This window comes from Canis lupus, chromosome 26, assembly GCF_048164855.1.
Source record: "Canis lupus baileyi chromosome 26, mCanLup2.hap1, whole genome shotgun sequence".
NCBI lineage: Eukaryota > Metazoa > Chordata > Mammalia > Carnivora > Canidae > Canis > Canis lupus.
Window position 1 is genome coordinate 41,012,355 of NC_132863.1, and position 26,651 is coordinate 41,039,005.

Here is a 26,651-nt window from a genome sequence, read left to right on the forward strand (position 1 = left end):
CACAGGCAGAGTGCATGAGTCCAACCATAACTGGAGCCAGTTTGAGATCAGGTTCGGAGGAAAGCAAATGGGTTTTCAATATGCCTGCTTTCCCGTTACTGTCCTGTATGTTGTCCTCTCTGTGACACTGTCTCGTGTCCCAACAACTGTAGCCCGAAGATTCCTGCAAGAATAAGGTTCTCTGAGCATCCTCTCACATTCCTTTAAAAAGTAATAATAGTAAAAAGACAAGTCAGTGAAACTTCTATTATTATGTCAGAAAAAATAAGTCATGTTTGTTGTGGCATGCTTAGAAAATTCAAGAGAGCAAGAAAATAGAAATCAACTATCATATCTACACATAATATGTTGTTAACAGTTTGTTGTTTTGCCTTTTTGCCTTTCTCTGTATTTTTATGCTTTTTAACCAAAATATTACTCTAATTAAATTTTATTATTGTGTAATATACTTCCCTATTATATGTTCTCAAGATTTTTTTTTTTTAGACAGAGAGTGTGCGCACGTACACACACACATACACAGACACACACGAGTGGGAGGGGCAGGGAGGAGGGGGAGAGAGAATCTTAAGCACTGAGTGTGAAGCCTGATGCAGGACTCAATCTCATGACCCTGAGATCATGACCTGAGCTGAAATCAAAAGAGGGACACTCAACGGACTGAGCCACCCAGGCGTGCCAAGAATTTTTCACTACTCTAGAACCTCATATAGAATAACCAAATCACATTTCATTGAAGAGATATACTGCAATTCATTAAATCAACCTCCTATTGTTGGATATTTAGGTTGTTTCCAACTATTTTGCTATCACAACCATGTTCTCTTTTTTTTTTTTCATTAGAACCATGTTCTAATGAAAAATAAAGTACCAAAGTATTTGAAAACATCTACAATTATTTTCCTAGGATAACTTCTAAAAAGTGGAATTATTAAGCCAACGGATGTGTTTGTGGCTTGAGATGTACTTTCCATACTTATTTTAAAGTATATGCATGGGGGTACCTGAGTAGCTCCATCAGTTGAGCATCCGGCTACTGATACCGGCTCAGGTCATGATCTCAGGGTCTTGGAACCGAGCCCCACATGAGACTGTGTGCTCAGCAGGGAGTCTGCTTCTCTCCTCTTTCCCTCTCCCTCTGTGCCCGCCCCCACTGACACATACACATGCATGCCTGCTCTTTCTCTCTCAAATAAATAAATCTTTTTTTTAAGATTTTATTTATTTATCCATGAGAGACACACAGAGAGAGAGCGGCAGAGACACAGGCAGAGGGAGAAGCAGGCTCCATGCGGGGAGCTCGATGTGGGACTCGATCCCAGGTCTCCAGGATCACACCCTGGGCTGAAGGCAGGCGCTAAACCACTGAGCCACCTGGGCTGCCCTAAAAAATATAAATCTTTAAAAAATAAAATGTATGCCTGAATGTGTAGGTATTCATATGTACACACACATATTTCTATATCCCCACATATATTCATATATATGAAAAGAAATCACTTCATCCAATGCATATAGTTCCATCATATATGCTGCTGTAGTATGTATACCTGTGATACTTTATAGGATATTGGTAGTTGAGAAAAAAGTTGTTTCTTGGGGATCGTGATGGCTACACCAAAGACTGAATCCTGAGCAATAGCTCATGGGCTGTGTAGAGGACAGCATTTTCCAGGTAAAGGTTTGGAACGGGTGAGAATATATTGGGTTCAGGGTGCCTGCACATAGTTGGCAGTGACTGAAATGCAGGCAGAGAGGGCTATGGACTTTATGCTCTGCAAGGAGCACAGTGGGGGCATTAAAGATTTCATTCAAGTAGAGGAATGAATGGTTAGATTTCTTTAAAAAAAAAAAAATCACAGTGGTCACCGGTAGAACCTTGACAGAAAATGACAGCTTGGGAAAAAGGGATGCTTTTGTCATCCAGGGGAGAGGAGAGTGGATTAAGGCAGAATGGCAAGAGGATGGGGGAACCAGTAGCAACTGTCAAAGTCATTAAGAAGCAGACAACAGAGTGCAGGCCATCTGCGGGCTCCTCTCTGCTTTGGACTCAATTTAGGGTTTTTGTGGGGCAACATTGATGGTCGATAACAGATGTGGGGCACTGGCTCACACGTATGGAGTATTACTGGGAGGACTGAGAGGGTCATTTTCATGAAAGCAAAGCTCATTGAATTTCCTGCCACATTTTCCTTCACCTGGACAGCTCAAGTGGATTTTCTAGGCAGTGCTGAGACTAATGTGGGTTTATCCTTAGAATGAACTTCTGTGGGAAACACATCCCACCTGTGACCGCCTTTAAACCGTCTGCTCATTTCAATTAAGAGAACAATGTGGGCAACAGACCCGCTGGTGGGAACCCTGTGAGCAGTGTTGGATGACTCGCTATGCCACACATTGGGGGTGTATTTCCTTGACCTGGAAATTATAACTTCTAGAGAGGAGGTGAATGATGACCTTGTTTTCGTTGCTCTGTTCAACTCTGTTGGTCAGTAGTTTTAATTTTGTGTCACATTGTTTGGCTGAGATGGTGCACTGTGACGGTACACCCCTACCCCTACCCGTCGTAGAAGGTGGGACCGGTCTCTCAGCAGTCACCACAGTGGCCATTCCAACTGTGAGACATGCCAGATGCAAAAATATCTCTTTCACACATTTTCTTATTCTAGGAAGGACTTTGTGGGGAGTGAAATGGGTTCCTCCAGTCTGTACCTTAGAGATCACATCATCTTTAGGGCTGGGATCATTCTTGTGAGGTGTCAAGAGCCCAGACAAGGAACACAAACGACGAAGCAGGCAGGTACAACTGAGATGGTAGGACTGTGAGGAAATGAATGGTCCTTGACTTTTCTTTCAGAGGCAGCTGAGAATGTGAGCCCAGTGCTGCTGGATCTCCTGATTTTTTTAATTCATTCAAAAAAACTTTTTCCTTTGGTTTCTCACAAAGACTCTGTATAAAACAGGTGTGAGTTATCAAGCATACTAATAAAGTGAACCCCTACGAGCTCACCACTCCAAAATAATAGAATACTACTGATACTCTGAACGTTCCCTTTGTGTGACCCTCCCCAGGCAAATGCACCCTGCCACCTGCGGCAGCCCCTTGCCTGAATTGGGCAGGTGTAATTCCTTTGCTTTTCTTTTTTTTTTTAATAATAAATTTATTTTTTATTGGTGTTCAATTTGCCGACATACAGAATAACACCCAGTGCTCATCCTGTCAAGTGTCCCCCTCAGTGCCCGTCACCCATTCACCCCCACCCCCCGCCCTCCTCCCCTTCCACCACCCCTAGTTCGTTTCCCAGAGTTAGGAGTCTTCATGTTCTGTCTCCCTTTCTGATATTTCTTTAAAGTTTCACCATCTGGGTTTATCTCCCCAAGTAAGATTCTCTTCAGCTTGTTGCATAGGTACAAAGAGGCAAGAGCCCAAGTATTCACAGCAACATTATTTGTGTTAGCAAAAAACTAATGACCAAATGTCTATTAATAGAACATATAAGTAAATTAAGTCCTATTCATGCAATGGATTAATTAATAGCAGCCATAGGAATCATATAGATGAATCTTAGAAAGAAATGTGCTGAACAAAGTAATTTACAGACGTGTATTACAGTATGATAGTATTTTCTTATATGTTTCAAAGTAAGAGAAGCTGTTCTTTTTCTTAAGGAATTCGGGAACCTAGGAGTTACGGCGATACGTACTAATTTTTTAAATGTGGGAAAGTAATTCGTGTTAAAAAAAACCTGCTGTGTATATATAGATAAATGTGTCTTCAGAGGAAGTCTTTCCTGAGAGCTATTTGCTTCTGGCCTCTGCTCTGAGACCTTTGCTCAACTCTTGTTTTGTCATTCCTATAGGGTAAGAGGTTAGAACTGTCTTGCTTTGGTGTATTTTCAGACCTTAGGGTCTATAGGATATAATAATAAGGAGGAGAGTAACTGTGAGAGCCAGGCCATTCCCAGGGAGGATTCTAACTCAATAGGCCAATGAATCAAGATCAAACATTAGGATTCAGGAAGCAGTCAACAGCAGATCACACAGGTAAGCTGCAAGCCAGGTAGGCGACTTCCAGCAATATAGAGAGTTAGGGATTGGGCCCAGCCCATGTTCCAGGAGAGAGTTGAATTGCAATAATGTTAGTAGTTAACATCTACAAAGTACTTACCATGCATCAGGTGATTACGCATACCTCATGGCTCATGATCCCTCCATAAGACAGGTAGTACTGTCGATATGAGGTCCATCTTACCGATGGTGAGAGCATGGAAGTGCAGAGAGCATGGAAGTGCAGAGAGCATGTGGTTTCCCCAAGCTGCCCTGCCAATAAGTGGCACAGTTAAGATTTGGATATGCGGGCAGTTGGCCTCAAAGTTTTTGTTCTTTTTTTTTTTTAAGGATTTTATTTATTTACTCATGAGACACACACACACACACACACACACACAGAGAGAAAGAGAGAGAGAGAGAAGCAGACACATAGGCAGAAGGAGAAGCAGGCTCCTTTCAGGGAGCCCGAAGTGGGACTCAATTCCAGGACCCCGGGATCACACCCTGAGCCAAAGGTAGATGCTCAACCACTGAGCCACCCAGGCACCCCTCAAACTTTTTGTTCTTAACAGTAGGCTAACCCACCTCTTTTTATCCTCTCCTCTGAATGGTCAGGTTTGGGGGAAGTTAAGATGCATACAGAGTAAATTTACAGATGACACTATCCATAAGGTTCTCAGTTTCACTAGAAGTAGAGCACCGACTTGAAAAACAACCCAAGTCTTGCCTAAAAGGAAATTCACAATTTCATTTTTCAAAGAGAAAATTCTAACTCAGTTGGCCAAGAAGCCGAGATCAAACACACAGCAGTGGTTCTCAAGAATTAACAGAAGGTTTTCTGGGCTTCTGGGCAGTGTTTTGTTCTGGTGGCTCTTTAGGCTTAGCTCTATCAAGTGTAATGTGGTATAGATGTACATTTTTAAATGATCTACAGTCTGTGAAAAGTTTCTAGAGTTAATGGACATTGCTTTTATTTTTTTTAAGATTTTATATATATTCATGAGACAGAGAGAGAGAGAGAGGCAGAGACACAGGCAGAGGGAGAAGCAGGCTCCCTGCTGGGAGCCCGATGTGGGACTCGATCCCAGGGCCCCAGGATCAGGACCTGAGCCAAAGGCAGACAGACGCTCAACCCCTGAGCCACCCGGGTGCCTCTGGACATAGAAAATAGAAATTCCTCTGTTTCTTTTGGCTGTAAAAGGAATACACACATAGTATGAAGCAGAAGGAAATTAGAAATTACCCACAGACATCACCATTGTTGATCTTTGAACTAGGCCTTTTGAAAAGCTTTTTCCATACAAACACTTATATTATAGACAATAAGTTCCATAGAGGATGGGTTAATACGATAGAGTTTCATGATCTAGTTTTCCCTTGATATTTATGGCGAATATCTTTCCCCATCAATAAAAAAAAGACACATGCAAGACATTTTAATGATGATAAATATTCCATTGTATCGATGCACCGTATTTGTGTAAGCTATTTACTTAAACTTCTTGCTGGGCATGTAACTTTTTTAAAACATGCTCCTGTCCTAAACAACACTGTGATGAACATCCTTGTGTTCAGACCCTGGCACACTTGTCTATTGATCACGTGGGATAGAATCCCAGAAGTGGAACTGCTAGGGATTATGTCTGTTTTAAGGCTTTTAATTCTTAGTACCAAATTGCCCTGGAAGGAAAAACATGGTGACGAGCACATCAAGGGCTCGCCTACTGGGATTTAATACTCACTAGTTTTAAAGGAGCTATTGCAGCCTGTCATGTCTGGGGCCTGGAGGTCTCCTCTGATGTAAATCAAAACATTTGAGTTAACAACATTCAGCCTTGTCAGTCACCCACAAATTATAGGAGGCCTCCTCTGTCTTTGTCAATAACAAAAAAAAAAAAGGGAAAAATTACCCCAAAATGGCATAAAAATTAGGAAGCAGACAAGTAGTCACTGAGAGAAGACAAGTGAGACAACAGTGAAAGAATTTCAGATCCGGAGTGGGGCACATCAAGTGCACTTGAGTGGTTTGGGTTTAGAGGCAAAGGTGTGCAGCACGGACCTCCCGCATGCCTGGGAGGCACCCGGATCGAGGCCCCACGAGGGCACTCACCTTACACGAAGAGAACCAACACGAAGAGTGTAGAGGGTTCGGATGATCGGGTACAGAAGGGTGAGGCATGACCTTCATCAGTGACTAGAAAGTCATTTAATCAAATCTTGCCCTGACGCTGCTGATTTTTCTCTGCAAAAATTTCTAACTTCCAGCTTTGGCATTCTGTAGCACCACATGGGAGCATGGACAAGGGAACATGTTATGCAAAAGAAGCAAGGACTTGCAGTGGTGTATGCATCATCTCCGTGTCTGAGAACAATCTTGGTTGTAAAAAGGCAAGTGATCCACACACCGTGTGATCAGTAAAACACACGCGCACACACACACACACACACACACACACACGCAAAATGTGTGATTTTAACCTTTATAGGTCCCTCAAAGAAGAGAATACCGTTGCGGGTCTGATACATACAAGCTGGTACTTCTAGAAGCCAGTGTGGGCTCCTTTGCTCTGCTCTGATCTCTCCACTCTGTACATCTTTCGACAAATTCCTTCAAGAGGAAACAAAGCATCCTTAGCAGGCTAAAGTCCAACAAATGTCAGATTCCGAACAACATTACTTTGTGTCTCTATTTAACATTAGAGCGGATGGCTTTTTGACAGGTTTATAGCTGACGAGTTCTATAGCCAGTCATGCAGGACAATTATGTTTGAACTAATTTGATGAATCAACTTGATGTTCTCCCATAGTCCCCGTGGCCTTCATGAACGGATGTGCTCAATTTTCTGCTGGAGGTCAAAAATAAGCTTTGAAATTTGGCTAATCCCATCGCATCCGCGGGACCCGTCTGGTAAAATAATCTTTGGACATAAACTCTTGACGGATGTCAAAAATGGAAAGCACCACTTGGTAATATCATTAGGACCATCCTTCAGGCCCTCTGTAGCTTCTGAGATCGGGTTCCAGAGGCCAGCCATCGCCTTGTGAGCACTTGAATAATTTTGTGGTGAGGGAAGCAAGGAGTTCATTCTTGAGGCATTTCGGGGTCAGACCCTTGGGGGAAAATTATTTCTCATTGTTGGATTCAGTTTGATAGGGATGTGTGAGAACTGGTGAAGAGGCGTAGAGATTTCCTGAGTTTCTTTTCCCCACGTCCTGAGTAATTTTGTCCAACTCCCTGCTTCCCGGAGGCCTGCTAGCAGAGTAGGTCAGTGCATGGGCCTGGGTAGAAGCCTGCCTCAGCCAAGTCTCATGGTCGTGCAACGGTGAGCCAATCGCTTAACTCTCCAGGGACTTGCCTTGCTTGAGGGGCGCGGGGAGGGAGGCGGATAATAATCATTCCTATTTCATGGGGCTGTGCTAGGCTTAAATATAACAATACATACAGAGGCCCATAAACAATGCCTGATTTATTGGTGAACTTTCAGATAGTGAAAACTATGGACTGTGGGTTAGTGAACTGGTAACTTTCCAGGCCCAGAAAGGTATAGGACTCAATTAATCCAAATATTTAAGTGAATGCTATGATTTGCATTTACAGCTGGTATCAAATCTTCCAAAACCATTAGTGAAAAGGATATTTTGCCATGTAGGAGTAAACCTGATTTTCCCAAACTCATTCCCATTTTTGTAGCTGGGACTTGCTACAATGTAGGGCGGGTGGCTTGCTGCATCATAAGTTGGGCTTGCTGGGGACTTCCGTCATTCATCCCATGCCCATTTATTGAGTACCTCCTCCTGTATCCAATGTGTGGTGAGGCAAGAGGATGGTTTGGATGCAGACGAGCACTATCACTTACTGCCTGTGTGAGCAAGTCACTTAACTTCTGAGCGACCCGTGCGGTCATCATTAAATTGAGAGAAGTATAACCTGCCTTCTAATGCCATCCATGAGAATTAAATGATCCAGTCTGTACGAAGGGCCTAGGTCAGCACCCAGCACGGAGAAGGTGCTCAACAAATATTATTTTTATCCCAGGAATTTTTTGTTGTTGTTGTTTCCCTCAGCAGTGATCAAAACCTTACTTACTGAATAGTGAAAGGGTGAACGTGGTAGTCCTGTGGATAGGGCTATCTGGAGAGCCCAGCATAGGACGTGGAATGCATTACAGTCTCAATAAATACTTCTTGAATGGGCCAATGTATAAATGATTTGCTTGAGCTCAGTTTACAGTAATAGCATGCTGAAGCTGCACTTGGAAGACGGAGGATCAAGATGGTTAAAAAGTGAAAGATGGTTCTTGAAGTGAAATAGAGCTAAGTTCAAATTCAGGCTTGCCAATACTCCCTGAGTTTCCTTGGATAGTTTGCTTAATCTCTCTGATGCTCGGTTTCCTCATTTGCAAGTTGAGTGAAGTAATAGCCGTGTTATAGAGTTATTAGCTTATACATGGTTGATAGATATTAGTTTTTAATTATAATCATTGCAAAATAAAGCGTTCACCCTATAGAGACACTGGAAATCTGTTTATTGGGCATCCTCTTCATCTCAGGCTCTACGCTAGGCCCTAGACACTGGAGACAAAGGGAGCAAGATAGGCAAGACCCCTGCCCCAGTGATGCCAATATACTAGTGAGTGAGACAGGCAGTACCGCAGAGAAACGTGATTACTTTAGGCAGGGTGGAGCCCCTGGGAAGACAGCAGAGGAGAAGGATGTGGTTGGAAGTGGGCGGGTTATTTTGGAAGAGGTGGGCAGGAAAAGCTTGTTGGAGAAGGGACTTGTGAGCAGAGTCTTCAATGAGAAGAGGGAGCCAAGCATGTCGCGATTTGAAAGCAAAGACTTTTAGGCTGAGGGAACAGCACATGCAAAGGCCCTGAGGTGGGAATGTTTGGTCCAGAGTTTTTGGTGCATTGTGAACAAGGAAGAGTATGGCCAATGATGAAGTCCAAGGTACTCAGGAGTCTGCTCCTATAGAACTTTATAGGCCAGGATGAAAAATTTAGAAAAAATATTATGCCAAGTGTGATGGCTAAGCCATTGGCGGATTTTTCACAGATGGGTAACATAGTCTAATTTCCTTCGCAAGATCAGTACTATGGCAGGTGTGATGATTATAGGAAGGCAGAAGGGGCTGTCAGCAGACAGGCTGGGAAGCTCCTGTCCAGGAAGAGCGACTCATCATTGGGACAGAATGAAGAATTTGGACATCATTTGAGGATAGAACCACAGGATGGAGGAGTGAGGCAGAGAGAGCAACGCACAGGGCTTCTGTGAGCCCACTGCCACAGCCTTGAGCACACTAGTTGGCATTTCTTACTCTTCACTCACTTCCCCACGGTCCCCTGAGGTTTGCCGCTGGGATGCCCTGGTCTCCACAGAGACTCAGCTGGGATGTCAGGGGCTTTGGCTCTGGCTCCTGGGAGGTGTGAAATCAGCAGTAGTTCAAACAAAGGAGGGAAAAAGGCAACCCCAGCAGAGACGCTCTCTGGAGTTGCTGTTTTGCTTTTTTGTGTTTTGTGTTAATTCACTATTTATATGGGCCCCACCGAGTGGCACAAAAGGTTCTAAGGCAACTTGCTCTAAAAATACAAGGGATGATAAAATGCAAACCAATGAACACAAGATCCAAGACAGGAACCAAGAAATATAGTGCGTAGTTCTCGTGGCATATTCAATGAAATGTTATTTCCCTATAGGAATATATTGTGAAAAAAACAAAAACAAACAAACAAACAAACAAAAAAGGAATATATTGTGATAACAAGAGCCATTGATTTATCTATTCAGGAAGTATTTGCCATTCATGCTGCTCTGTGCTGGGATGTGGGGTAAGCAAAGCAGACAGTGGCCCCTGCTCTCATGGAGCTTACTGTTTAAGGGGGAGAACAGGCATCAGGGAAACTCAATAAAATAAAACAGAGTCCATTGGTTTCATAGCACAAAAGTGGCTATTTGTGTTCTGGCAGAGTGTGGCAGACAGACACATCAGGATCCTTTTTATTTTTTATTTTTTAGTATCGTTTCTCAACCACAAAGATTAGAGAGTGTGCATCAAGTCATCAGCATCAGATAGATAGATATTCCTGAACTTAAGGCTGCTTCACAAATATATATTTCATATACTTATTAAAAAATACCAATGATTAAATTACACAAATATCTAGTATCCACTTACACATAAAATAGGTTTATTGGTCACGTGGAAAGACATCTCACTGATAGTCTTTCAACATCATCTTTCCAAATACACATTTCCTTCAAGCCCGGTAAGAATTCATTCCATTCTTAGACCAGGGGAAAAGGTCGAGTCTCCTGTTTTGTGCAGAGCCACAAAGGAAGTAAACATTTATGGTGCTACATCTGCTTAATTTGACTCACGTATACCCAGGATTTCACATGAGGTTTGGGGGTTGTTTCTTCTTTGAGGAAGTGATCTGTTCTCTTACCTTGCTTTTTCTTTTCTCAATATAATGAACATTAATTAAGCATCTGCTTTGCACAAGATACTGTGATCAGAATAAGCAAGTCGTGTTCTGGGAATCTGTCAGAGAGGTTTGAAGTCATTTAAAAATAACTTTTATTTTTCATATTATAAAAGTGATATGTATCTGGAAATCTGCATTTCACACGTGCTTCTAATAATATGTATGTATATGTACGTGTGGTGGGGGTGTGTAATGTGTATTCTCTATCTCTAACATATGTGTATATATTAATATTTAAAATAAGTAAAAATTCACTTTGTTTTATATATACCATATATAATATAGAGAAGTTGATTTTATTGTATTATATATTATATGCAATATTAGTATATATGTTTGTAATAGGCCCAGCATATAACTGTATAAGTTATTAAGTAAAATATATATTGTTACATATATAATACATATTCATATATGCTATGTAATATATTACACATTATTATAAACCTTACATATGTGTGGTAGGTAAACATCTTTTTAAGGGGACATATTGCTTATATGTGTGCTATTTTTGCTTTTTAAAAGTTTCATGAATATCATTTTAGTCATTAAATTTTGTTTCATAACATTTCAACAGCTGCTGACTATTCCACAGTTGGAATATATAGGGCTATAATGTATTTTTTTTTTTTGGCTATAATGTATTTAACTGTAGCAGGAGTGTACTGTGGTTCTCCTAATGTTGGACAGTAGAAATGCATCTGTTTGCCCCCCTGGTCGTTGCTGTGGTGAGGAACATTCCATTAGCTGAATAAGGATTATTTCCTGATGAGGACTTCCCAGATGTGGCCTCTGGGGCTCAGGCTTCCCTGACTATTGCCATTGCCACCTTTTTTTTTTTTTTAAGATTTTATTTATTTGAGAGTAAGAGCATGAGCGGGAGCGGGGCAGAGAAGGGGAGAGGCAGGCTCCCCACTGAGCAGGGACCCAGATGCGGGGCTCGATCCCAGGACCCCGGGATCATGACCTGAGCCGAAGGCAGATGCTTCACCGACTTCAGGTGACACCCAGACGCCCCTGCCATGGCCACTTTTGACGTCACCCAGCAGTGTGCTGTGAAGGCAGGTGCATGAGAGCTCAGCAAGTAGATGCAGAAACAGGCCCCATCTCGGATCTCTAGGTCAGACCTAGAGATGCTTCACCAGAAGCATTCTTTTGTAAGAAGGTAAAACAGGGGTAGCCTGGGTAGCTCAGTGGTTTAGCGCTGCCTTCGGCCCAGGTTGTGATCATGGAGGCCCGGGATCGAGTCCCACATCCGGCTCCTTGCATGGAGCCTGCTTCTCCCTCTGCCTGTGTCTCTGCCTCTCTCTCTCTCTCTCTCTCTCTCTCTGTATGTCTCTCATGAATAAATAAAATCTTTAAAAAAAAAAAGAAGGTAAAACTGAGTCACACTGTTGCTGAGACAAACATTGGCGAGTGCTGCAGGCCTCTGCCACCGTTCCGCGTGGCTCGAAAGGTGCTCCCATGGACCAAAGACTCAAACTTAAAAAAAAAAAAATTATTTGAAATTAAATAGCCCTTAGATCAGAGAAACTTGTTCCCAGATTCAAGTCCTCTCCCAAGCAAGCCATTAGTCATGACATGTATTGACACTCCCTTTTTCTTCAAAACTTAGGGCTGTTGGGCAGACCGGGGACTGCGTCCCTAAGGTCTTAGAGGGCATGGATTTTGAACCCACCTAATGGCAGGTGGTTGCATGGCCAATTTGTGCAGTTGTGCCTTCTCTGAGGACAGCTTTTTGCTTGAGTGAAATGAAACTTCTCCCCACCCCGTGGGTGCACAGCGCAGCTTCACAGGGTCTCCACTCCCCTAACCCCCCCTACACCCGCTGCATCGCACTTTGCCACTGACACTGATACTCGCTCTGCCAACAACTCACATGCGTTCGGCTCAGGCAGCGTGTTTTGTATGATGTAGAATCACGGTTTGGGGAGAGAGTGACCGTCTGCCCTGTGCCGAGAAGGAACAGGTGAGAATTCCAAAGTCGTACAGAGACCTGCTTGCTCCTTTGAGATCAAGTGAGCCTTTGGGGTTGAGAAGCAGAAACTGAATATCCCGGGCAACTTGTACCTTCCATCAAGTTCGGGTTTCTTGCTGGGGCAGGAGTGGGGAGTCGCTAATGTCTGTGAAGTGCCTACCGTGTACCCAGCTCGGCGCTGGGCATTTTCGTTCCTTGCGGAGTCCTCCCCCTGCCGTGGCATTTATCATCCCCATTGCATGAGAGCCTGAACACTCAGGCTGTTATCTAACCCTCCCCACATGCTCTTCCCTGTGCATTTTAGCATCAAGGCAAGGCCCACCCTTCTGTGTGTGTGTGTGTGTGTGTGTTTTAAGATTTTATGTATTTATTAGAAAGAGCCAGAGAGAGACAGAGTGAATGAGCACAAGCAGGGGCAGGGGCCGAGGAAGAGGGAGAAGCAGGCTTCCCACTGAGCAGGGAGCCCGATGTGGGGCTCGATCCCAGGACCCTGAGATCATGACCTGAGCCGAAGGCAGATGCTTCACCGGCTGAGCCCCCCAGGTGCCCCGGCCCACTCCTCTTTGAGGCCTGGTTTGGTAGCTGAGCCCTCAGCTGGTGGCAGAGTTTGCTTTGAGTTTTTTTTTTTTTTTTTCCTTTTCCTGGTTGTGTAGGACATTGGAGGCCCCACCCTTGCAGCCAGTGACCCCGACTCGGCGGCGGCTGGGGCCTGCTTCCAGCTGATCCCAGAGCGGGGCACACGTTGCATCAGCGCAGAGCCTGGCGAGGCGGGGGCTGCTCCCTGAGTCTGACACTGAGGCCTGGCTCCGTGCCAGGTGTGAGTAAATTGGGCCCAGGGTTGCCGTTCTTGTTCACTATTCACACAGAAGCTGCTTTCATTACAGAGCCGTGAACCTGATCCCTAAGTATTGTCACTCAGCTCCCCACTGGTGGGTACCAAGGGGGAAGGAGACAGACCAGCCTCCACTGCAGTAAATAGAGCCGCCTCCCAAGGACCCACCCGGCGCCTGGTGCACTAATCACTAGGTGGCACACCCAGAATTTTGGATATTGCATCAGTGAGGACTCTTGAGTTTCAAGGGATTGGAAAGCCAATTGGTTTACATCAAAAAGATTAATTTGGGGTCCCTATCTCTAAAAGGTCAGGGAAACCTGGCCTTTGGCCAAGTAGGATGTAAGGACTCCGGTGGTGTTATCAGAATTGGATCTTATTCTTTCCCTCGCTGCTTCCTTCTGGAGGCCTCTCATCTCCGGACGTAGCAAGATGCCAAATCGGGTTCCATCTTGACACTTCAAAACTCCACATTTACTTTTTCCCATTTCTAGTCAACGTGTTCGAACTGAGTCTTCTTGGCTCACATTGGTTCATATATACCCAGACCTAAGGCAATCACTTCATCCAGGGCCATGCAAAGATGGGGTCACGGCCCCTGGATTGTGGGTTCCACCCTGTGCCGGCCTCGGAGTTCATCTGCCTGACTCTTGCAGACCAACATCAGGAAAGGGGGGCAGTTGTTCAAGGAAGATTAGGGTCTGGTCTCCAGATACTGGTAGGTAGGTGCTCACTCTCATGCATTCTTTCAGATAATCTTCAGAGAATCCTGTAGCATAGTGGTGATCCCATTCTGCAGAGGAAGAAGGTGAGGCCCAGAGGGGTTAAGTCAGCCCAAAATATACAGCCATTCAGTGGCAGGGCCCAGATCCAAATATGTATTTGTCTCTCACCACAGTGCATGCTTGGGTGCCTCCTATATTTGAGGGAGGAGAAGGATTCAAATAGGGTCAAGATGATCCTTGAAACCCATTGCCCTAGAGCAGTCCCCTGGCATTTGTTCTTTTTTTTTTTTTAATTTCAATTTCTTTGATGCACTTTAGGTAAAGTTGGAAACCAGTTTTCCAGGTTATCTGATTACAATAGTGACTCACTCTTAGCAAGTACAGAGAGGAATGTTCTGAAATTATCCTGGAAGGAAATATACCTCTCCTGGATGGCGGCATATTACCCACGTGTCAGGAAAATCCATATGCCCACAACAGTTCTTATATAAATGTGTGGAGGCGTGTTTTAAAAGCATGTATATTCATATCCTCTGTGTGTATGTATATAAATCTAGGTATTTATCCCTCTGCTAGATTCATAAGCATCCAGTGGCTCACACATTAATTACAGTCTCCTTGGTGAGGAGAAATATTTTCCCTTCTATCATGTTCATTTTATGATCATCTGAAGTTCATCTTTGTAGTAGTCACTAAATCATCTGGCAACACAGTGTTCTGTAATTGTTAGATTGTGCGCACATTTTGGCTTTACTTTTGTGAACCTCCTACTCCCTTGCTTTTGTTATTAACAACAATAATTAATTGCAGGGTGCTAGGCATATGTATAATCTCAAAAAATTCCAGCCAACAATGCTGTGAAGGAGGTATGACTGTTATCATTATTGTTACAGAGGAGGAAAGCATGGCTCAAATAATCTGCCCGATGAACCATGCAGAATATGTCGCGGAACTGGGACTCAGGCTTAGGTTTCTTTTACTTTCAAGCAGAGCTTCTAAACCTCAGAACTATTGACATTTAGCCAAGCTGTTCACTACCATACTGTTATGGAAGTGAAGAAGGAAAAAAAAAAAAAACAAACAAATAAGCAAACACCAGAACATCAGTTCCCCAAGGCTACCAGAGGAGGCTATACGGCTATTAGGTGTTTGGTGGAAAACATGCTGAAATCGATCGGTATTTTAGGTGCATATATTTTGAACCCAACAATTCCTGTGGAAATGTTGGTAAAAAAAAAACATGCAAGGGTTTAAGTGTGAAAATAGTCAATGCAGGGTTGTTTATAGTAGGGGAGGTGGGAATATTTAAGTGTCCATCAATGAGAAATCAGTTAAATGAATTACAGTACATGAATCCAAGGGGACACAGTGTCAGTATCTCTTTAAAAGTATGCAGAAGCTCTAAATGTAGACACAGGGAAAGGTAAAGATTTATTTCCAGTGAGAAGTAGATTGCAAAGGCATAATCCCAATTTGGGGGGGTGGAAAAACACTCCACCTGTGTGTCTGCATGGAGGTGGAGTCAGGTGTGGGTATGTATATTGGATTATACCTAAAAAAATTGCTGGGAAGATATCAACCAAACTGATAATAGTGATTAATGTTGGGAAATTTTTATTCTAGGGTGAAGCATGTCCAATTATACTTTATACAACATACTTTATCCTGTAGCTCTCAACTTGGGATAGTTGTGCCCTTCGGGGTACATTTGGCAATGCCTGGACACATTTGGGGTGTATGCGGGTGTTGGGGGGAGTTGTACTGGCATCTAGTGGGTAGAACCAGAGATACTGCTCAACATTCTCCAGTGCACAGGACATCTACATCTATACAAAGGATTATCCTGCCCAAAATGTCACTAGTGCCAAGATAGAGAAACCCATTTTTATATTCTAGTTTAGCATTTAAATTTGTTACCGTAAGCATCCATTAACCTTATATTTAAAAAAAACACACAAATATTTGCAAAACAAAATCCCCATCCTGATACTTGAATAGAAACATTGCTGCTGGTGCCTTTAAAAATCAAATCAAAGAAACAATTTTAACGTCAATAGTTTCACTATATGAACATAATATACTTTTTCTTCCCTTAGCAGAATAAATTTTCTTTATTTAACTGTAACATTTCTACATAGTTGCCCTTCAGAAGAGTTTACAGCCCTTTTAACAAAACAATCCAATAATATTTGTCCCATTTCACAGCTTGAAAAACTAAGAACTGGGGAAAACCCACCGTTTGTACAACCAGTTGATACCAGCGTGAACCTTGATAATTTTAATAGTTTCTGGGAATAGTAAATTGCCTTATCTCACACATAGATGTTTCACTTGAAACCGATGGTAAAAAAAAAAAAAAAATCACTATGATGATTTCTACTTCTTTGTGATACAGAGCAAGTTTCCTAAGGAATCCTTTCCTCTCTATGAACAGAGTATGTGCCCCTCATTTCTTCCTCCAAACAGAAATACTTTTTTTTTTTTCCCCCTCACAGGGCATTTGTCATTTCAATGTGGAGATAAAACATCTCTTCTCTCATTCTCTGCTCTTCTCTCATTTCTGCTCTTGGTGGGTTGTCTTCTGACACATTAAATTTCAGAGTGCGGAGAAGATCCCAAGTGTGACTGGGAGGTGATGGGCTTTGAGTGAGGAGTCTAATAAGGAGGACAGGTGGACTGTGAAATCTTCCGTGATCCTTGTGAAACCAATAACTCTCACTTAGCGAGACACTAGCCGTGACTCACAGCGGGCGGGTGACTCCAGGATGGAACATTGTTGTTGACCCAAGAACTGAGCCCTTGACCTGGGCTCTGTCTCAAGAAACCTCCTCCTGACTCTGAAGTTCTTGGAGCCACCACAACCTTTAGGGATGCCCACTGGCCTCCTGATATGTGTTTGACTTAAACTTTGCTTTTTGGGAGCGCCTGGGTGTCTCAGTGAGTTAGGTGTCTGACTCTTGGTTTCAGCTCAGGTCATGATCTCAGGGTCATGGGATCCAGCCCCGTGTTGGGCTCCATGCTCAGCAAGGAGTCTTGAAATTCTCTTTCTCCATCTCTCCCTCCCCCTTCTCTCATTCTTTCTCTCAGATAAATAAATCTTAAAAAAAAAAAAAAAAAGCTACCTTACTTTTTGGAAATTAATGCCATCTTTGTCAGGATAGGACAGGTTACACTGCAGTAAGGTGTACTCCCCAGATTTTAATAGTGTAAGATGACAAGGATTTATTTCTCTCTTGTGGTCTGTTGTGTGTCCTGGGTCAGCTGAGGGCCAGGCTCTGCTCTCCCCTAGGACTCAAGCTGACTGGAGCCGCCACCGGCTGGAATGGACATCCTCTGCCCTGGTGACAGAGAACAGGAGAGCGTGTTGAGTCACACCCTGACTCTCAAAGTGACATGCACCACTTCTGATCACATTTCTCACGGCCTTGCCGAACTTCAAAGAGATGGGAGAGTGCACACATCAAAAGGACGAGAGACACGGGAAATTTGTGAATGGTTCTAATGTTCTAATGACTTCCACAGTCACTAAGGTGTAAAAATCATGTGCTTATCGGAGTTGCTGGATTCTTTTGCAAAGTGCAGGATGTTGCGACATTGGGCCTGTATGAGTGCATGGCGGTCGTTGGCGGGGATGGGGGAGGAGGAAGAGGCATCAGTTAGCAACTACTCTGTTTAGGTGGGGCGTTTGTTTGCCAGCTGGCAGGCCCTGTCTGGGCTGTTCCACTCCTCCGAGGGGTCAGCTCTGTCCCCTGAGGAAGCTGAGTCAGTACAGTCTAGTGATAACGGTTCGGCTAAGTTGGACAACCTGGTTTTGAATCTGGGAGAAACCCCTTCATGGCTGAGTCATCAGAGCTGACTGATTTGACCTTCTCTGCCACAGGTCCCATGGGCGTGGAGTTGCGTTGGGAAATGGGGGCAGGACGTGGGGATGGGGTAGTGATAGGAATAAAGTAGTAACTTCAGAGGCTGCGACGCGGAATAAATGAGAAAACCCACACAAGGCACTTAATTTCGTGCCTGGGACAGAACGAATGCAACGGCTCTACCACCACCGCCATCGTCATCAGCATCTTCATCACATCGTCATCTTTCCAAAGTGCGACCTTCCCCTTGCCTTTAACTTACGGAGCAATGGGGTGGCCGGGTAAATGCTGCTGGTGGATGACTATTGACCAGCTCCCCCCCCTTCCTCTGTGTCTGTGTCCTGTCTTCTAATCAAAAGGGTTGGACCAGGAGCTTTCTGAAGTCCCTTCCAGTGCTGACATTCTGTGATTCCGAGATGCAAGGAGGGCCCCCAGATCCCATCTCGAGCTTTCAAAGCATTCCCGATGTATGCTTTAGCGTGGGTCTGGAGAGTGTATCTGTCAAGGGGGCTGCAGGCAGGGGAGAGACATGAAGCCAAGCTATGAGGCAAGCATGGGAACAGATTTAACCACAAGCTCTGGCCTTGAACCCATCCAGGGAACACTGATGTGAGCCAACTGTGCATATCTGCTGATGAACCTTCCCAGGAAGTCATGCTCTGGAACCCTCCACGGGCCTTGTGATCTCTGCCACCAACATCAGTCACCATCTGGGCTGGTCTTTCCTTTCACGGCACTTGGTAGAGAGCGAAAGGACCCGAGCCCAGGCCGAATGTGACGGTTTCTGTTTTTGTTCTGCAAGCTGCCCTGCCTTTGAACGATGCAGTGTGATGACAGAGATATTATCACCCCAAGCTACAATATTCTCCAATAACGAGACAATGAAAGCAGTTGCTACAAGTTTGTGTGGTGAAGGCAGAGGAAGCAAACTCTTAATTATCCAGTAAATATTCTCCTTAGATTCATTTAGATTTCTGCAAATGAGTCTGTGCTTGATTCAAAACACCTGGAGGCTCAGCTTGAGCCGTAGAGAAAGATCCTGGCGAGGAGTTCCTGCTCTGAAATCAGACAGCCTCTGCCACTGAGCTCTGACCCTAAGCAAGTTCTGTGTCCTCACAAAACCTCAGTTCTTTCATCTGCAAAGTGGAGGTGGTAACACTGTCCTCAGGGAGCCGGGCAAGTGGATTAATAGAATATACGCTGCAGGGCGCCCGGGTGGCTCAGTGGGCTAAGCATCTGCCTTCAGCTCAGGTCATGATCCCAGGGTCATGGGATCAAGCCCCACATTGGGCTTCCCTGCTCAGCGGAGAGCCTACTTGATCTCCCTCTGTCCCTCCCCTACTTTGTGCTCTCTCATGGTATCTCTCATGTAAGTAAATAAGATCCTTAAAAAAAAAAAAAAAAAAAGCATCTCTGCAGAGTCACCGAAGATGGACAGTCTGAAGACTAAGCACATATCAGTGAAGACCCTGGAAGGGGGCTGTGGCACGTAGGATGCCACACGCCCCATAGAAAGGGGCATGAGAAGATGCAACCCCTGTGTTGCAAGAGCTTCTTACTTTTTCAGGAGGTATTTTAAAAGTCTAAAGTTTTATGTCACATCTCCTGACTTTTCGGTGTTGACCAGTGTATTAGACTCGATACCTGTTTGACTCCAGTAAAAATAGATTTCCTCCAATGCTTCATAGCCCCCAAAGTAACAGCGAGTTGAGGAAGAGAGAATTTTTTTTGACTCAGGGAAAAGTGCGGGAAGGTGGTTGAGAGCTAGCAAGGCACTCCTTGACGTCAGGTGCCCAGTGGCCTTCTCTCTTGTTGCTCTGCCACCTTAATATGGGGCTTCCCTCTCATGGTCCACGGTGACTGCTCTGGCTCCGACCATCACGTGCCTCTTCCAGGCAGCCAGAAAGGGAGAAGTGGAGAGCATGCCCCTTCTCTTTAAATATATAACCTGGAAATCACACATATCACTTTTACTCACTTCTCTTTAGCTAGTACGTGGTCGCGTGGCTACGTCTACCTGACCGAAGGGCTGGGAAGCGTAGTCTTTGTTCCCGGTGGCCAAATGACCAGGAATCAGGAGATCTACAGGAACAAGGCCACAGGTAATTTGGATTTTTTTTTTTTTAGATGCTAGGGCAACCAAGCACACCACACCCCTGGAAGCATTTTGGAATGTTCTCCGCTGAGGATGTGATAGGAGTGTGTCGTAACGAAACATCTTATTAAAATGATCGTCGGCACCAATGTCAAAATAGGCTCCATGTGTGGAGTGCCTACCACTGGCTTAGGTGCTGGACATGTCTGGCTTTCTCCTGACCCTCAGAACAACCCTGCAAGGTGGGTACCGTCCTCACCATTCACCAGCTGCGGGGACTAGGGCAGGAGCAGAGGGACGCGACCTTGTGCGCGTGGTTGGTGGGTGGCCGAGCGGGGATCTCATGCCACAGCCATCAGACACCAGCCCCGCCCTGAGCACAGCTTCCTACTCGCCTGCCTTCCCCCGACCTCGCATCCCTGCCATCCTGTGCAGAGCAGGAGCCCAGCACAGCAGCTTCGCCACCCAGAGCCCGGGTCAGAGAAGGTCGGAGACAGCCCCGGACCTACAGGACCTACACGTCCTGACTTTTGGCCCTTTCCACACTGTTCTTTGATCTCTGTTTGCACAAGTTCCAGATTCCTCCACCTACTGCTATTTTACAAAGGAGAGAGAGAGAAGAGCGAAATCACGACTCTTAGCTGAACTGCTTTTCTTCAAAATCACGAATAATTGTTTTCGTGGTATGTCTGGGAAAGGCGTACGCCTCTCATCTTCTGCCCAGGACTTGGCAGTCTCCCCTGTGTTGCCCCTTCCTTGCCTTCCTCAGCACACACCTTCCATGCAATCCATCATCAGAGCTGCTCTCCTGCTTCTGATCAACACCTACCACCAGCTCTTTGATTTGCCATCCGTGGGCAGAGGGAAGTTTCCGGTGGATGGCCTCAGAGCCTCTGCACACGGAGCCCCCACGCGACAGCAGCAGCAGCAGTCTGGGGAGAGAAGGCCCAGGTCCTGGGGTCCCTGGGTGGCTCCGCGGTTGAGCATCTGCCTTCAGCTCAGGGTGTGATCCCGGGGTCCTGGGATCGGGTCCCATCTCGGGCTCCCTGCGGGGAGCCTGCTTCTCCCTCTGCCTGGGTCTCTGCCCCTCTCTGTGTCTCTCATGAATAAATAAATAAAATCTGAAAAAAAGAAGAAAAGAAAAAAAGAAAGAAAAGGCCCAGGTCCAGCTCTTTATAAACAGCAAACAGCTCCCAGTGCACTTACTTCCCTTACGGAAGAAGAGCTGTGCTTGCTTCCCCTTTCTGTATATCCTCAGCGAGGGGGGTGGTTTCCCATAGGGGCTCTCCACGCACCTCCAACCACCTGCCTGGCTTCTATTCACTGGAAGCTTCCCTTTGCGTTATGAGGTGGCTAAATAAAAACAAACTCTGCACCTTTTTCATCCAAATAAAGTAGGTCAGAGATTCACTCGGCTGGCCAGTAAACTAGGGCAGGCTTTCTCTCATCCTTCATACTCTTGACATTTGGGGCTGCCCCATCCTCCACTGTGGGGTCTCCCTGTGCACCGTGGGATGCGTAGCAGGGTCCCTGGCTCCTACCCACTGGATGCCAGCAGCCCCCCCCCCCACAGTGGTGACAACCAGAAAGGCCTCGAGACATTGTCACCTGTCCCCTGGGGGGCAAAATCAGTCCAGGTGGAGAACTGGAGTGCCTGCGGGACATTCATGCAGGCGCAGAGAGGGAGTAGGACTGTGGGCACCGCTTACCTCCTGGCCCTGGCCTCTCCAGCCATCTCACCTGGAAAGTGTCATCATCACAGCTCCGAGACTTCACCTCCATGCCTCTGGAATGGACAGAATAATTGGGTCGACTTCATGAAGTTCCCAGCGGTGTCCACCGACGTCACGTTCGGAAAACGCTTAGCACAGTCCCAGGCCCCTGGTGAATGGGAAACAAAAGCTGGCTTTTATGAACGTCAGCTGCTGGGATCAGGCTAACAAAGCAACTGTGAGGATGGGAGGAGTGTGGGCCCCGGCCCCCCTAGGCCTCCATCCTGACTCAGATTTTGTGCCCTGTCAGCATCAGACTCTTTCTAGTTCCCTTCATGCAACCTGCTTTGCTCAGAGCCCCCTGTTTTCTTGCTCAGGCAGTTGCTCCAGTTCCAACTGCCAACCAGCCCCCACCCTCATTCTCTTCATGGTTAACCCCTACCTACTTAGCCTTCAAGCTCAGCTCAAGGGTCACCTCCAGGAAGCTCTTCATGATTGCTTCCTCCCATCCCTCCTCCCGCCCCTGTCTGGGGCACCTCTCATTCGCAGTGACTGAGGAAGTCCCAGCTCATCTCTAATTGCACTCCTCCATCTTTTTATTTTTATTTTTATTTTTATTTTTATTTACAGTCTTACTCAGCCGTTTTAAATATTTGGCTATCTTCTCTGGTCATGCCCTCCACAAAGGCTGGCATTGCATAAGCATCTTTGAGTACCTGGGCTCCAGCTTAGGACTGTATGTTAACACTGCTCAAACATCTCCCAAAGTGGACAAGGGAAGGAGAGATGGAGGGAGGGAAGAAGAAAAGGATGAGTGGGGACACATGGAGAATAGTACCTTGCAGAAAAAAAAAAAAAAAGAAATATTTGGATCAATTAGTATTTTTTATTAGCTGCAGCAATTAATAGCAGCAATTAGCTGCTATATATATATCTTCCTGTTCCAATGCTGTTGTCGCGGCACTGTCACTTTTACCAACAGATGAGCAGCCCTGAGTCTGCAAAGGGAGATACCTTGCTTTCTCCGGGTGAGCTCCTTGCAAATAAAGCATCTGATACACTACCGTTGTTTGATAGAAGGCTGATTGTTTGTCCCTGTTTTCCAAGCTTTCTCTTGATTGTGTCTATTCACTCAATGAATCTTTACAGAGTTCCTGATTTGGGGGTGAAACAACCACGGTCCTTGTTCTCATGGAGCTCACGTTCTGGGTGGGGAGACAGAAATCCGTAAATGTCTCATGTCACAGAGATATATAATGTGGAGGACGAGAGAGTAGGGGATAGAGAGGGTTGGTTGAGTGGGTTGCTACTTAAAATGGGTTGTCAAGGAAGAGTCTTGGATAAAGTAACATTTGAAAAGAAAGCTGAAGGAAGTGAGTATTAGGATCTTTAGAGGAGATCCATTACACATCTCTCTCTTTTTTTTTTTTTAAGATTTATTTATTTATTTGAAGGAGAGAGGGGCAGAAGGAGAAGGAGGGAGAGAATCCCCAAGCCGATTTCCCACTGATCATGGAGCCCAATGAGGGGCTCCATCCCAGGACCCTGAGATTATGATGGGAGCCAAAATCAAGAGTTGACTGCTTAACTGCCTGAGTAATCCAGGTGCCCCATGACATTACACTTCCCTTTCAATGGCAGTCCTTGATGGGCTGCAAGCAAGCTTCAGGGCACTTGCAGAAAAGAGTGAACTACTTGGGAACCGCCTATACCAGCATCTACCTTATTTCTAGAATCTGTGCGCCTTGGCATGTTTGTGAAAATCACCTAAAATTAATGAAGTCTTTAGACACTGGAGAAACAGATAAACGATATTTACCATCTTCCTATGCTGCAGACTCTTCAGATCCTTTAATAGAGCAACACCGTGAATCTCTACGTGGGAACCAGAGAGTCCCATTCTCTAACTTGTTTTGAACTCAGAAGCCCTTATACAAGAAACATATTATAGGACTTGTGTTTAGAGGAATATATTTTTGTAAAAATGGTTTTGGACCAGGTACCAAATTTAAAGAAATATTCTTTCTATATTATTATGTCTGGGAAAAACAAAATATAACAAACCTCATACCATTAACAATCACTCGCCTGCTTTCCTTGCTCAAGCTCTAGGCAACTACTAACCTACCTTCTGTATCTATAGATTTGCCTCCTTTGGACATTTCATATAAGTGGAATCATATAGGATGTAGTCTTTTGTTTCTGGCTTCATTCATGTAACATAATGTTTGCAAGGTTCACCCATGCTGGGGCATGTGTCAGGACTTTTATTCGTTTTTATTGCCAAATAGTATTCCATTGTATGGATGTGCCACATTTTGTTTATTCATCTGTTCGTCCATGAGTCAGTGGACATCTATACCCATTATTGGTTTCTTGCCTTGCGACTCTGTAAATGACTAGCCTGTCACATTTAGGATTTCCCTTTTCTCTAGCAGGGGCAAGACAGCCCCTCCATAAAAAATGTAGTTCAGAGAACCTGTCTAAGTGGTAGACTGCAGATTCACCTCCGGTCTTATTCCTTCCAAATAAAAAAAAAAAAAAAAGGCAGAAAATAAAACTGCTTCCACTAAGCTTAAAAGCTATATGCATATATATATATATGCATGTATGTGTGTACACACACACATACACACACATATTTTTTTTCTTCTCTATTTCTTATAGAATAGACTTGTACTCTTTAGGGAAATCAAGAGGAGAGGTAACAACCGATTATAGTATGAGAAAGGAAATTTTAAAAGACTCTTTGGAAATAGCACATACATAAAACATTTCTGAACTATCTGCTAATGCAGGAATTATCCTTCGATGCAAGGGATCTGTGCCAAAGTAAAAGTCTGCTCGGGCTTTTATGGATTTCTGTGTTAGTGGCAAGTTTCTTACTCCAGTGTCTGTGAAAGCTGCTGCATTTGTCCTGCGCTGCCAGCTGTCCAGGACTCAAATGCCATTTGAAGATGAGGATACTCTAATTAATGATCGAGCCCTCACTGAATTCAGAGTGTTTTGTGCAGCACAGTTCTTGGCCGTGTATCCAACGGCATTTTGGTGCTCTTGAATGCCAGGTTAAAAGATCCTTAGGGGTTTGGACAACATATTTCCTTGCTCTGGATATTGAAAAGAAACTGAGGTCGGATCTGGAGTGAACGGAGGGAAGACTTATCACGAGGTGGCCAGCATCTGTTTGAAGCTCCGCTGGGGGTGGGGGGTGGGACACCTATCTCATTATTTGAGCAACCTGACAAACTTCCCCCTTCTCACTCATATCTCACATATATGCAGTTGCCGTCCAACTTTGTTACAAAGAAAGTAGAGAAACTTGTCACTTGTTTGATCATCAGCGTGGTGTAAGAATTTGCCTGTCACTTGTTTAGGATAATGGCTGAATTCTTCAGTTTTCAATTGATGCTTGGCAGTTTGGATGTGTTAGATTGCTCGCAAGCAACTGAGAGAAATCCACACATTCTATCCATTGTCAAGCTCATTTAGCAGATTATTCTAAGACTAAAGGGAAGGAAGGTAGCTCGGGCTATGAGTCTTTTAAGAAAACATTACAGGGTGTGAACAAAAGCAAATCTACAGAACTTTAAAATGTCAGAGAACTCAGAAATCCTTCAGTTTGAAGGGTTTGAAAACTCACATGTCCACAGAGTCCAGACAGGTAGCAAAAAAAAAAAAAAATAATAGTAAAAAAAATTAAAAATAAATTAAAAAGGAAAACCAGCTGAGAGAGATAGATGGGCCCTTGCAACAGCCCTATGAGGGGCTTTGACCTTTGCTTACTGATCGTGTGTTTTCATGAAATTTGCAAAAGTAGGATATTTAACTTCAATTGGTTAATAGGGCTGTAGTTTCCTTCTCTGACATCCCCCTCCATCATACTTCCCTTATGTTGGGTATTAGATGGCACTGGACTCATCTCAGGAATTTTGTGCTCATGGGCTATGACCATTTTTTATACGTAATTTTTAATGGCATATTGGAGATGCCGCAAACATGGTATATTCGTAATTCTGTGTTGTTCCTCTTAAAGAAGAGCTGTTATTTTTTAAGATTTATTTATTTAGTTTAGAGAGTGAGAGAGACAGCATGGGAACTCGAGTGGGGGGAGGGGCAGAGGGAGAGAAGCTCGAGCAGACTCCCCACTGAGCATGGAGCCCCAGACTGGCTCCATTCTAGCTCATGACCTCAGCAGAAACCAAGAGCGATGGTTAAACCCATCGCTTAACCAACGGAGCCACCAGGTGCCCCAAGGAGGGGGCAGAAACCTCAGCAGAAACCAAGAGCGATGGTTAAACCCATCGCTTAACCAACGGAGCCACCAGGTGCCCCAAGGAGAGCTTTTGAAAAGCAGAGGGGAGGGGGACCAGGGGATGGGGTAACTGGGTGATGGTCATTAAGGAGGGTGCCTTATGTAATGAGCACTGGGTATTATATAAGACCGATGAATCACTGACCTCTACCTCTGAAACTAATAATACACTATATGTTACTCAATTAAATTTAAATTTAAAACAATAAGGAGTTTAAAAGCTCCAGGCTTCACCAAACCACCAAGCCAGACAGGCACCACGGCAAAGTGGAACGTTCATACTTACCTAGAGGAAGAAGTTTTGCTGAGCGCCAGACATTTGCTAGATGAGGATTCCAGGGCCCATTGTGGCCAGTTCCCTCAAGCAAAGCCAGACATTCAGATTTTTCATGTCAAACCTAATTTCCAAATGTTGATAACTAACCAAACAAAGCTAATCGGAAGGCCATATTTGATCTGTGGGCCCAGTTTTCAGCCCTTGTTACTTATGATGGAGAAGATAAATGAACAGGTGAGCCATCTATCCACCCCATTGTCTTCCAGAGTTTTTACAATGAAATTATCAAACTAGGTTTTTAAATTTTTAAAAATCATTCAGC

The 26,651-nt window shown here is 44.6% G+C and overlaps 1 protein-coding gene and 1 long non-coding RNA gene across 3 annotated transcripts in view; one reads left to right on the top strand and one right to left on the bottom strand.

The window, feature by feature from the left end:
• The window catches only part of TSHZ2 (teashirt zinc finger homeobox 2), a 443,579-nt gene that overhangs the window by 51,119 nt on the left and 365,809 nt on the right, over positions 1–26,651 (top strand). The window lies entirely within an intron of this gene.
• LOC140618644 (uncharacterized) lies at positions 13,703–25,441 on the bottom strand. Its single transcript, XR_012018703.1, has 2 exons — positions 21,769–25,441; positions 13,703–21,149 (listed from the first exon to the last, which is right to left on the bottom strand). It is a non-coding gene; the product is annotated as an uncharacterized lncRNA (long non-coding RNA).